Below are 13,361 nucleotides of genomic sequence, written 5' to 3' on the forward strand. Positions count from 1 at the left end.
CCCCTCACAGATGTGTCCAGCTGTTTATCTGTCAAGACCTAATCCCCGGGCCTGACATTAGCACCCATGGCCCAAGCTCCAAGACGTGGCCCCAAGGCCATGTGCCCCTTGAACAGGGTCTCACTCCCCACAAGCCCCCCTTATGAGTGCCTTTACCAGAGGGGTCCTGGGCAGTCAGCCCACCAACCTTGTCAGATTGATGAGCATGATGAGTATACTGCATGCACAGTGATCAGTCCTGGACTGTTTGTGACACTGACATCCTCCGCCGCAAGCCTCACAGCTATAATGAGTTCTGCGGAGGCTCTGTAATTCGCTGACACGTGAAGCTCCAAGGACTACAAGTGCACAGGCAATCTGGAGGAACGTAAGCTCGCACTTGCCCGCTGCTGCCCCAGGCAGAACACTCTGAAGCAGCAACCAGAGGTCATGAGACATTGGTCTTAGCACGTCGGGCTGAGAGGAGGCGCCAAGGCGGTAATGGGAGGTCATGCGTCAGCGGTTTCTGGTTTCCACGTGTAATGCCGCGGCAAGAGGGTTCCATGGCAAGGCCCTGCAATACCCCCTTGACAGCAAAATACTGATCTGCGTGGGCTGTTCTCAGCTTCGAGTAGCAAGGTGTAAACGTACCATGTTATAAGATGGTCCCTAATGTTTAGCATGCACTATGCAGCTAATAAAGAGACCCCTTTGGAACCCGGTATCGCATTGAAGAACCTCCCATCTCATGCCCTCTGGTTCCAAAGGACCATAGCTGCCTGAGTATCTCTCTGATGCTCAGCTCCGCTCATGCAGCTAGAGAATCTGCATTCTCACCGCACATTCCAAGAACAAGTCTTGCTTGAGCCACAATGTTCATGCACATGCAACACCACACAACATGAAGTCCCACTGCAACTCTGATGCCAGGGCTCCTGGAAGCCTGCTCGTTCATGCTGACTGGACAGTCAATGCATTGCCATGCCAAAAAGACCCCCATCGACAACTAAGCACATTGTCCTAGATGTGCGTGCCAACTACAGTGGGAAGATGGCTGTGAAGTTCCTGGTTGGTCGACCCGCTGTCCAGTGTCTAGTGGTCTGGCTGGTGGGGTGCGCACCAAGCTTCTTTGACATAACATTAAACCACTGCCTCCTGACGCATCAGAGTATACTTGAATATTATCGATGCAACCGGTCTAGGGTAGGGACTTAGACCATAGGCCAGGTCTTCCCTAATTGGCCTGCTGTTGGACTCGCTCTTCATGACTGCATCAAGGGCCAGAGTTGGTGACATTGCGTGTCTCCTTAAATGAGGCATTTGATAATCCAGCTCAAATTTCCCATTGCTAGTCATTTTTCGGGCATGTGTGATTGATGAGTAGCCAACTATTCACCCCGAATGACATCTGACGACAGCAGTGAATGGAAAGAGAAGCTAATCTTCACTTGCGCCAGACACTCTCCACGCAGGGGAAATGTGCTGGAGTGTTAACCTTAGGTATAAGGTGTTCTCGCTTTAAGCCACTTAGCTGTGATGCATTACGCAATGGAGCTGTAAACTCGCTAATGCGCCAGGCTTCGAAAAATGCCAGTGTGCATGCAACCCAGAAGAGCGTAGCGTCACATTCGCCTGCTAACAAGGCAAGACGCACTAAAGCCATAAACGTAGGTCATGGGTGAGTGGTCTCTGTGTGACTCTCCGAGGTAGAGAGGGCTACCTAGCCCCACCTAGAATTTCACTTTTTTTTTTTTATAGAGAAGTACTGCCTCGCGCAGCCTGTTTCAGAGCAATCTGAAACGCAAACAAACTTACGACCTTACAAACATGTTTGCATGAGCATGTTCACATTGCAATTTGATGCAGGCAGTGTTAAATCTATTCTGAAGCGTTGTATCTTACGTAGATCACTGTCACACAAACAACCAAACATTGTATTCTTAGTTGCAATTAAGAAGGGTAGGGGGAAATACGATTTTCCTAAGTGAATAATTTTTTCTTCACCTGAAAATATCAATTACGTATCAGTAAAATTTCTGTAGCTATCGCAGCTCCCTCTTATCTCAGAGAAAGTTCTGAAACATTTCTCACTCATGGCCAAGTAATCTTAAGATGAATGAAACAGAAAACGTTCCACTGTAAGTTTTCTCTGCTTTGCCACAGATTTAGGAGGAATCTGATTTAACAGCATAAGATATGCCATACTGGGTCAGACCAAGGGTCCATCAAGCCCAGTATCCTGTTTCCAACAGTGGCCAATCCAAGTAACAAGTACCTGGCAAGTACCCAAGCATTAGATAAATCACAATCTACTATTGCTTATTAATTATCATAACAGCGGTTTATGGATTTTTCTTGTAGGAACTTATCCAAACCTTTTAAAACCCAGTTACACTAACTACTGTAACCACATCATCTGGCAGTGAATTCCAAAGCTAAAAAGAATTTTCTTCGATTTGTTTTAAATGGGCTTCTTGCTAACTTCATGGTCCTTCTATTATCTGAGAGAGTAAATAACAGATTTAAATTAACTTTCTCCTTTCATTATTTTGTGGACTTCTATCATATTCCCCCCCCCCCCCCCCAAGTCGTCTCTTCTCCAAACTGAACAGACCTAACTTCTTTAGCCTTTTCTCATAGGGCAGCCGTTCCATGCCCCTTATCATTTTGGTTGCCCTTCTCTGCACTTTCTCTAGTGCATCTATATCCTTTTTGAGATGTGCTGACCAGAATTGCATACAGTATTCAAGGTGTGATCTCACCATAGGGTGATAGAGGCATTATGACATCCTCTGTTTTGTCATTCCCTTCCTAATAATGCCTAACATTCTGTTTGCTTTTTTGATCTCCACAGCACACTGAGCAGACTATTTCAATGTATTATCCACTATGACGCCTAGATCTTTCTTGGGTGGTAACTCCTAGGATAAAATCTAACATTTGTGTAACTACAGCAAAGGTTATTTTTCCGTATATGCATCACTTTGCACGTGTCCACTTTAAATTTTATCCGCTATTTGGAAGCCCAGTCTTTGTCTTGCAAGGTCCTCCTGCAATTCATCACAATCTGCATGAGATTTAACCACTCTGCATAATTTTGTGTCATCCACAAATTTGATCACCTCACTCGTTGTACCCCTTTCCAGATCATTTATAAATATATTAAAAAGCACCGGTTTGTATACCTAGATGTATTGATTTCCACTGCCAATAATAATAACTTTCTGGGAGCAGAATGTCACTTTCCCCTTAACAAGTACTGATTTGTGCAGCCCATTTCTCGCTTCGAGAGAACTAGCAGATAGGTATGAACGAACCATGTTCCTGGGCAATCCCTGCTGTTTGGCATGCAATATGTAATTAATCAAGAGGTCCTCCAAAACCTGGTGACGGAGCAATGGTTAGCAATGAGAAATGCCTTCACTTTGTTGTAGTTGCGAATGCAGGCGCTCAATGTGGATGAGGCCAAGGATCAGCCCAGCTGCTGTCCTCTTCCCGCCCCTTGTCACACAATTACCAGATGGGAGTAAAGGAAAAGCCACCTAATAATGACCAGCAGTACCAGGCCATGTGGGACAGATATCGCGCTCCTCCTACTCTACCCAGGAAAAGAATGCCGAACTGTACCCTGTAACACCAGATGCATGTGAACAACAAACATGGTGAGAAATCCCGGTATGGGTATGGTGGATATCTACATGCAGTGGGGAATAGCAAGACTATTTTTTCTCGTCTGGGCTGGGGATCGACAACGAAAGGCCTGTATCCCAAATGATACATGAAAGTGTCCGAAGGTGGGCCACCGGTATGGCCTGTACCATGGACCAGGACTGGAATGGAAAAGCTCAGATGGTGAGCGGAAGACTGGCCAGGATGGGGATCTGTATTATATCTCATCACTTGAGCTACAGGAGTTCCTGACCCTAGGGTAGATTTTAAAAAATTGCGCACTTTTGTTTGCGCACCAGGCGCAAACAAAAGTACGCTGGATTTTATAAGATACGCGCATATCTTATAAAATCCGGGGTCGGCGCGCGCAAGGGGGTGCACATTTGTGCAACCTGCGCGCGCTGAGCCCAGCGCGCGCTGCCTGTTCCCTCCGAGGCTGCTCCGATTTCGGAGCGGCCTCGGAGGGAACTTTCCTTCGCCCTCCCCCCACCTTCCCCTCCCTTCCCCTACCTAACCCACCCCTCCGGCCCTATCTAAACCCCCCCTTACCTTTATTCCACGATTTACGCCTGCGAAAAGCTGACTTAAATCTGCGCGCGCCGGCCGGCTGCCCCGCTCCGTGTTCCGGTCCCGGGGGGCTGGTCCGGAGGCCTCGGCCACGCCCCCGGAACGCCCCCGGGCCGAAACCACGCCCGCACCGCCGCCCCCAAAATGCCACGTCACGCCCCTGAAATGCCGCGTCATTCTACCACGCCCCCTCGACACGCCCCCTCCCGCCCCTTTTAAAAAACCCTGGGACTTACGCGTATATCCGGAAGGATTTACGCGCGCAGGCCTTTTAAAATCCGCCCCCCTGTTTCCTGACCCTGGGATTTTGAAAAGATGCTGAGGCATGTTCTGCGCGGCCCACTGGACTTTGCGCACCTGCATCAGGTACCACATTAGGGGAGGATAGGCGGGATGGCTTGCGTCTGGATAACCACCTTATCCATAATTTCTTCGGGGGCGAACTGTCATTTCAGTGCTGAGAACAGACACCACTGCTGCTACCCTCAGACACTTTTCCTCCTTGGCCCCTTTGTATTGCTGAATTAGCCGAAATACGCTTTTGTTTTGAGTCTTTCTGACCTTTTCCCTGCGCTTCACAGTTCCCTTTTAACCACTTTTGCTCCTTGAGGTGGCCCAGGTGCCCTACCTCCTCCTCGTCAGCTTCTAGCCCCCTGCAGTCAGAAACACCAGTGGGCAGGAGGGGGCCATGGAGTCAGGACCAGAGGGTTCCAGACCTTTGGGCATTTCCCGGATGGGGGTGCCTAAAACCACCATAGTGCACTGCCCAGGGGCCTGGAAAGCTACAGCCGCCTTACAGTAAACACAACCCAGACCAATGTTCCCTCTAAGGTTTGGTGGCATGTGGTCAAAAATTGAAACTAATGTGCAAAACTTTCACATGTCAATTTTATTGTGCAAAATTTCTCAACATATGATCCTTGCAGAAAGCTGAAAGAGAAAACATTACATTACATCAACCATAGAAGTATTTCGTCGTCCTTTGCAGTTCTTCCAAAATGAATACACATCATCCAAATTAACTGCTTGTCCTGAAATTAAATATAGTTTTATCCTAATGAGGTTGTCCAGATGGTTGACTTCTAGCCGATTTCTGGTCTTTGTTTTAATCTGATTCATGAGACTGAAACCTCTCTCACAATCTGCGCTAGACGCCTGGAAAGTTCCACAAATGTCAAGCAATTGGCCTAAGTCAGAAAACCCATCCTGCTGCCTAATATAAACAATCATGTCGTCAAAATTCTTCAGTGCACCTTGTGCCAATTTTTCACTCATGATGAATTTAAAGTCCACATACTGAGCAACCAAATTCTTCTTAAGAACAACTTCTGGCTTGTTTAGCAAGGTGCAGTATCTAGCTGCCAGTATTTCAATTTTGTCAGAACCAAATAAAAAATTCTTAACATTTTCAACAGATGCAAAGGAATCTTTATCAAAGACTGACCATTCGCCAAGTTCATCTTCAGGAAATCTACTGCTAAAGTGATCATAGACACAATCTATGAAATGGATGACAGCAGTGGTGTTGACAGAAGAATACGTTGCTATAACATTACGAACTTCCCCTGAGAAATGAATGGTGTCACCAAGATACTGTGATCGAAGTTTCATTATTTTGGCTTTTGTCATCTGGAACGCCTCAACAGTTGTAGATTGCTCCTCTGAAGACGTCTACACAACTCTGCCAACTCTCCTAATACATCATGTAAAGTAAAGATGGTAACATGATACTCAGGTTTTGTCAACTTGTCTAAGCAGTATTTGTGTATTGGGTCATCGTCTTCTGTCCGTTCTCTGCAATATTGAATCAGCATATCGTAGTTCTTGACTAAGGCATTCACAGCAAAATGTCGAGACAACCACCTGACTTCATTAAGGGGCCTGAATGCAACTGCATCATGTTCTGATGCCTGACAAAGTTCCTCAAACCTGGATTTCTTCACAGACGACCGACTAAAAATCGTGTAAACTGTTCGAGTTAGAGTTTCTATATCTTTCAACACAGCGTCATGCTTCCAAGCATCATCAAGTCTTAAATCCTCTCTGTGTGCCACGCAATGTTGCTCAAGCAAATGTTTGTTAGATCGTCGAAGTATTGCAGCAACATCATTATATTTCCCGAGCATCACAGAAGCCCCGTGAGACGTGAACATTACCATTTTGCTCAAGTCAAGATTGTTCTGTTGGTAGAAATTGGTAATGGCTGTCACAATACCTGCACTGTTACATTCTGTCAGCTTCAGAATTCCAGCAAAATAAGTACAGTAAGCAGCTTCATCTTCTTTTCAAAATTTTACATAAAGAATTAACATTTTTGTCACGGTAATGTCTGTACTCTCATCAATTATGAGAGTGTGGAATGACGACTGGCGCCAATCATTTATCATATCTCTTTGTATTACTGAGTTTATGCACTCTAGAAATTCAAACGCATAATTTTTACTTCTCCAAGATTCCGGTATTTTTACATATTTTCCAATGTGATTGTGAATTTCCTGAACAGATAGCATCGAAGAATTCAATTTTATGGCAAGGAGGACATTATCAATTAGAATTTTTACCTCCTCTCTGGAAGCAGACTTTCTTTCAGAAATTTCAGTTTTTGTCTTCTTTTCTTCAGTAGTTTCTTTCAGCAATGCCCGAAGTGTTCCCCGACGCTGACTTCTTAGCAAATAGACAGACTGAACATGAGCTTTCTGGAGTAAATGTCACTTTAAATAATCCAGTTTCCATTCGTCCCACTGTTTTCCTTGGGCGAAAGCACAATGGGCATTCGCCAGTTTGCAGATGTCACAGACAACAGAGTTCTCAGAGTTGAAATTAAAAATATTTCCAAGAATCGTTCGCTGTTTGCCGACGCACTCCGGCATATTGGCTTCTACAAATTCTTTGAGCCATTCGACCTTAAAGTTCAATCTCGCTTTCTTAGTCAAACTTTTATCGTTTCTTCCGTCTTTGAAGTCACGTTTCGACATAATTTTCCGCTATCTTCTGTCTGCCAGTGCCTATACCCTTTCTCGTGAACGCCGTTCGCCACACCACACAATCAACAGGAAACGGAAAACAGGAAACGGAAATCAACGAAAGTATGACTAATGCGCTGTCGATAAGAAAATATAAATTTTTGTAGCACCATACTAACACGTCTATTATTACTGAAACTCGTTACAATTTTGCCATTGAAATCCGTAAATTTATACTTTTTTTTTTGCGCAGCAGATAAAAACATGTGCGCGGCAGGAATTTAACTTATGTGCGGCCGCGCAATTGCGCAGCTTAGAGGGAACATTGACCCAGACACGTATTGGCCGAATGAGAATAAAATAGAAAGCAGAATGTAAATTATTATTATTTTTTTTTTTAATGAGCGTGGCCACGGAACCTGAGCGAGTGCACAGCGGGATGAGCTGTGAAAGCAGCGGGCAGCTGTAATATTAGAGCCTGCTGAACCGATGAACCAAAAGTCCTGCAAAAAATCCTCCACAGAAAACTAAGAGCTTAATTTTCTTTTAATTAACACTTCTTTTAAGCCGCTTTTTTTTTTTTTTTAAACGGGAGTGCAGCAAGCACTACTCAACAGCAGTCATCAGCGCTGAAACAAAAACTGCAATATACTGGATGTGAACCTGATTGCTAGGGGTAAAGCTTCGCTGCTTTAAATTCACCCAAAGGAAAAGGAATTTTTATTTATTTATTTATTTTTTAATTCAAAAGAGTGGGAGTGCTGGTTCAGCACTACTCACCACTTCGGGCTGAGGTTTCAAGACCTGCTGATGGAGCCGGCGTGATCACGGCTTGTTTCTTTGAAACAATGATAAACACTGGCAATATCCAGATACAGCTCTCTGCAGCTGAACAAGTGGCAATATTGATTGCAAGCTTCTTCAGGTTGTTAAGCAATTGCAGTCTGGTGAGGGTAACGGCAGGATTTGAAAACTTCTCCCTGGCAGAGTTTAAACAGCAGAAAGATGCAAGCAGTAAACCACAGTCTATTTTAATTTGGCAGAGGGGAATTTTCTAAATTTACTCTAGACAAGTCTATACAGCTAGACCTCCAGTGCATACTTGATTATCTCCTTTAATTCTTCATATGCTCTTTCACTGTACTGTGCTCACAAATAATTTGTCTTTGCTTGGATAGCTAAACAGTCAGTTAAACCTTTTTTCCCAGCTTCCCAAGAACTCAGCTCTTGAATTCCAAACAATATTTATTAGAATTAAGAAACAGTTCCACACTCACTGACTTGAAAGGCGACAAGTATAGTCTTACGGGCTGCAGCCTGGATAGGCTGTTATGATTCTCTGGAAGTTCAGTAATCAGATGAAGCGAACTACAGTTGAAGTAGAAGTTGTAACCACTAGTGAATTGTAGAGAATAGTAACAGATGGGCAATAAGGTGAAAGATACTTCTAGGAGCTTGTATTATAGAAGATATAGAAGAACTGTTAACTTGCCAAGAGCTTTTTTTCCAACTGAAAATAACACAGGAAATGAGTCGGTCCTAGGCTGCTTTTGGTCAAGGGACCAATAGGAAGAGAGAGGGAACAAGAACATAAGAAAATGCCATACTGGGTCAGACCAAGGGTCCATCAAGCCCAGTATCCTGTTTCCAACAGTGGCCAATCCAGGCCATAAGAACCTGGCAAGGTTCTTATGGCCTGGATTGGCCTAAAAACTAAGGGGCAGATTTAAAAAAAAAATACGCGCGCGTGTACTTTTGTTCGCGCAACCGGCGCGAACAAAAGTATGCCAGATTTTAAAAGATACGCGCATAGCCGTGCATATCTTTTAATATCCGGGGTCGGCACGCGTAAGGCTGCGCAAATTCAGCAGCCTGCGTGCGCTGAGCCGTGCAGCCTGCCTCCATTCCCTCCGAGGCTGCTTTGAAATCGGAGCGGCCTCGGAGGGAACTTTTTTTTTTTTGGCGTCCCCCCCCCCCCTCCCCTGCGCGCCGGCTGGCCAGGCCCCAACACAGGCCACTGTGTCGGGGCACTCGGCCATGCCCCCGGACCGCAGACACGCCCCCCGGACCGCCCGTTTTAGCAAGCCCCGGGGCTTTGCGCGCGCTGGCAACCTATGCAAAATAGGTACGCCGGTGCACGAGTGCCCTGCACGCATAAATCCAGCAGGATTTACGCGCATAGGGCTTTTAAAATCTACCCCTAAGTCTATTCCATGTTACTGTTGCTAGTAATAGCAGTGGCTATTTTCTAAGTCAACTCAATATCAGGTAATGGACTTCTCCTCCAAGAACTTATCCAATTCTTTTTTAAACACAGCTATACTAACTGCACTAACCACATCCTCTGGCAACAAATTCCAGAGTTTAATTGTGTGTTGAGTGAAAAAGAACTTTCTCCGTTTAGTTTTAAATGTGCCACACGCTAACTTCATGGAGTGCCCCCTAGTCTTTCTATTATCCGAAAGAGTAAATAACCGATTCCCATCTACCCGTTCTAGACCTCTCTTGATTTTAAACACCTCTATCATATCCCCCCTCAGCCGTCTCTTCTCCAAGCTGAAAAGTACTAACCTCTTTAGTCTTTACTCATAGATCCAGTATAGAGCTCCTCATAGATCCAGTGTAGAGCTCAGAATCATTCAAATAACAGCCAGCCAGGAAAAAGAGCTCTTAAACCCTGCAGAGACTCTAAGCTAAGCAGTATTATAGGGTAACAAAGAAACATATACATACATTGCAGAGGCAGAACACTGAGCTGATTACAAAGGAAGCTTTGTGTATTTTTTTTTCATCCTAGTTTCCTAAAGAAATCTGGTCTATTAAAATCATGTGTTGATAATACTTGAAATAATTGAGTTAAAATATTTTGAAGTGTCACTCATGATGCATGATGGCTGCCATAGGCTACTTAAATTGTCAGGTGCACTCTAAAGCATTATTTATAAAACTTGTGGTGTTCAGACTTGTATATCTACTGCCCACCCATGTTAACCTTGGGGCCCCCCCCCCCAAAAAAAAAAAATTTGGTTCTGTCTAAGCCACTGCAGCAGAAACACATAAATTGCATCATATTCATTAGAGCTGATTGGTCTGTATTGCTGTGTTGTCATACATGCCATCATAATCCAAATGAACCAGTCAAATATTATTACACGAGTTAATTTGTGACAATGTTCCAAGCATGGATGTTCTCGGAGTTTCAGGAAAAGAGCTAAAGAATTTTACAAATGATGAGTACAGTATAATTTGTTAATGTATTGAGTCATAGTAATGTAGTAGACAGTTGAAGAAGATGAGCATGCAAGGTGTGCTCTTGGTTCCCTTTTGCACACACTTTTCTTGTGTCTAACCACAAAACTCTAATAATCTAAATAGCCAGCAATATTAGCATGGTCATTACTGAAACATCCAGCCCTCCTATGTCCCCTGCATAACCTGCCAGACAGACCCTGCTGCTAGTTTGATTCTATTACCACAGCCTGATCTAAACAACTACCATTATTAATGATCCTCTTAGGTTCCCTGCATAGCCTATCAGACAGACCCAGCTATGCGAGCACCTGTATTCTCACTAGAACTAATAATTATTACAGTTACTTGCAGTCTGCCAGACAGAGTTGCTAGTTGCTCTTCATAAACAAGCATGGCTGAATTAGCCATGATATGCGGGTGACTATCCAATGACACTGAAAAGACCCATCTCTCAAAACTTAAAAGTCTTGCTGAGCATGTGTGATGGTTCCTGCACATATGTTACCTCGGGAGCCCCTCAGTCTGACTATGGATGTGTGACCCTTTCTTTAGACATTTTGCACTGAATGTTTCTTTGCCTCGCTGAAAATCAGAACTTTTTCTCTGCTTCTTTGGCAGCACCTCATCCTAGCATGGAGTACCTAAGAGCCTAAACTTTCCATAGAATCAAGTATATCAGCTCACTGAGTTGGTGAAGAAGTTCTTTGCCTCCTTTACTCCTAAAGACAGGGGAGGAGCCTTGGAACATCTCCTGACTAAAATGGTATTCCTGAAGGCTGAAGCTCCACCTAGTTCCACACCAGTGCATAGCCCACTACAAGAGTTGCCGGCCATAGGAGTTAGTCCTCAACAATTGGGAAAGCCTTCTCCTGTGATTTGTGAGTTCTGTCATGAGTTGGTGGATGAGGGGGGAGCTTCTGTTAAAACAGCTTCTCTCCTAGAAGGTAGGTCTCTGCCTCAGTTGCCATCTTCATTATTGGGCTCATAGATCAGTATTCCCTCACTTTTGGAATCTGAGGAACGTCAATGGGAATTCCATCTGACCCCTTATCTGACTTACCACAGCACTCCTCTTCTCCTGAGGACCTCTGCTATTCCAGATTTCTGGATAAACTAGTAAATGTACTCGGCATCTTCTCTTTATATTTGGTGAAAGAACACTAATTTTCATTTATCCCTTGGTATCCACATTTATGAAGAGATTGTGGCATTCTAAATCTGTCACTAAATTTCAGGTGCCTTGGGATCATATTAGCTCAGCTTATGAAGCCTTCATTTGAACCTCTGGAGTCTGCTACTTTAATGTTCCTCACATGGAAAGTGCTGTTTTTGGTAGCAGTCATGTGTGCTTGACAAGTCAGTGAATTAAAAGTACTGATTTTTTATTCATCATACCTCTAGTTTTTCCACAACAAGGTGTCTTGCAAACTTGCCCCAAACTTCTTCCAAAGATGGTGTCAGGTACTGTTTGTCCAAGGCAGGTATTGTTCTTCCAAAATGAAAAGGTTCTTCATTCTTTGAACTATAAGAGAGCCCCGTCTGGTATTTGAGAAGGGCTCAGCCTTATCAAGCTTCTCAACTGTTGTATCTTTTGATCTCAGTAGACTTATAACATACCACTGACCATGGGGTGCTGTACTGCAGTGGGTATCCTGTACTGCATGGTCCCGGATGATCTGCTGGGGCCTCCAGGCATGGCTCCCAGTGTACTGTTCCTCTGCTGCATCGTGCTGTTCTGAGTAAGGGCCCATAGCAACTCGCCAACTTTATAGGATGTCCTGTGGCATGGACTGGGACCTGACCTTCCTTTCGTCAGCTTCTTGCCCTGCTCATGGTTGGTTTCCTGTTTCTAAATGGACTCCACTTCCCTCAACCTTGCTGCCTAACCTCTGTATTCAGTTTCTGTACAGTGCCTTGGTCATGTGTGTCAGTGCTTCCGGAGTCCACTCTTCCAAGCTCATGACAAGACTGGGAGTAGCAGTTGCCAAGAGAATGCTGTCAAACAGACTAGTGGATAGTATTGCACACTGTAATGTGCTTAATTTAGCTTACAGATTACAAACTTTCAAGGCTGCAAAACCGTGACTTTGGGTCATCTGCACACTTTCACATCCCACTACTTTCTGGACAGTAAGGTCAAGAGATGATAGTTTCAGACAGATTTTCATAGCCTGTTCACCCAGTCTACTCTCCACTGGTAGGGCCGAGTTGGTAATTCAATAAGTGCTTTGCTGTGCAACCCTCAGCTTGGCTTGACTCTCATGTCATGGCTAATTCAGCGCTGGTTGTCGACAGAGGAAGCAAGTTTGCTTACCTGTAAACAAGGTTCTCTGTGGACAACAGGATGAATTAGTCATGCTTATTATCCTGCCTCCCTGGAGAATTGACTACCTCGCTTAAAGCATAAGAGATCAATATTCAACGCAACTTAGCCAGATAAGTTTGGATTTATCCGTCTAAGTGGCACTATTTGAATATTCAGCCACATTCAGCACCTACCACTTAGGCAAATATCTATCCTGCTCAATAGTTGTTCAGCTAAGTGGTGGGTGGGACAAGGCGTTCCGGGGCAATGTTACTTATCTGGCTAAAATAGTCAGTTAAGTACCAATATTCAGTCTTCTCCAGCTAAGTTAGCCGGATAAGTTAGACCTGCCTAAGTTAACCAGAAAAACTTATCTGGCTAACTTTGATAAATGTGTGTGGTTTTGGTTTGCATTTAACTTTTAGATAACCAGGTATATTCAGCGGTACAGCTGTACCACTGAATATCCCAGCGAAATTAGCTATATATGTTTATTCAACTAACTTTCTCAGCCAGATAGTGGCTGACTATCTACTTCTAAGCTCGAAAATAGACTGAGGGACTTATGAGTCGGTGTGGGTATGGGAACCACCAAACATGCTCAATAAGTCTTTACTGAGCTTTGA

General features: G+C 44.3%; 1 protein-coding gene across 1 annotated transcript in view; it reads left to right on the top strand.

The window, feature by feature from the left end:
• Positions 1-13,361, top strand: part of FEZ2 (fasciculation and elongation protein zeta 2) — a 204,408-nt gene that overhangs the window by 128,224 nt on the left and 62,823 nt on the right. The gene's annotated exons all lie outside the window — the stretch shown is intronic.

The sequence above is a fragment of the Rhinatrema bivittatum genome, chromosome 3, assembly GCF_901001135.1.
Source record: "Rhinatrema bivittatum chromosome 3, aRhiBiv1.1, whole genome shotgun sequence".
NCBI classification, from domain to species: Eukaryota; Metazoa; Chordata; class Amphibia; order Gymnophiona; family Rhinatrematidae; genus Rhinatrema; species Rhinatrema bivittatum.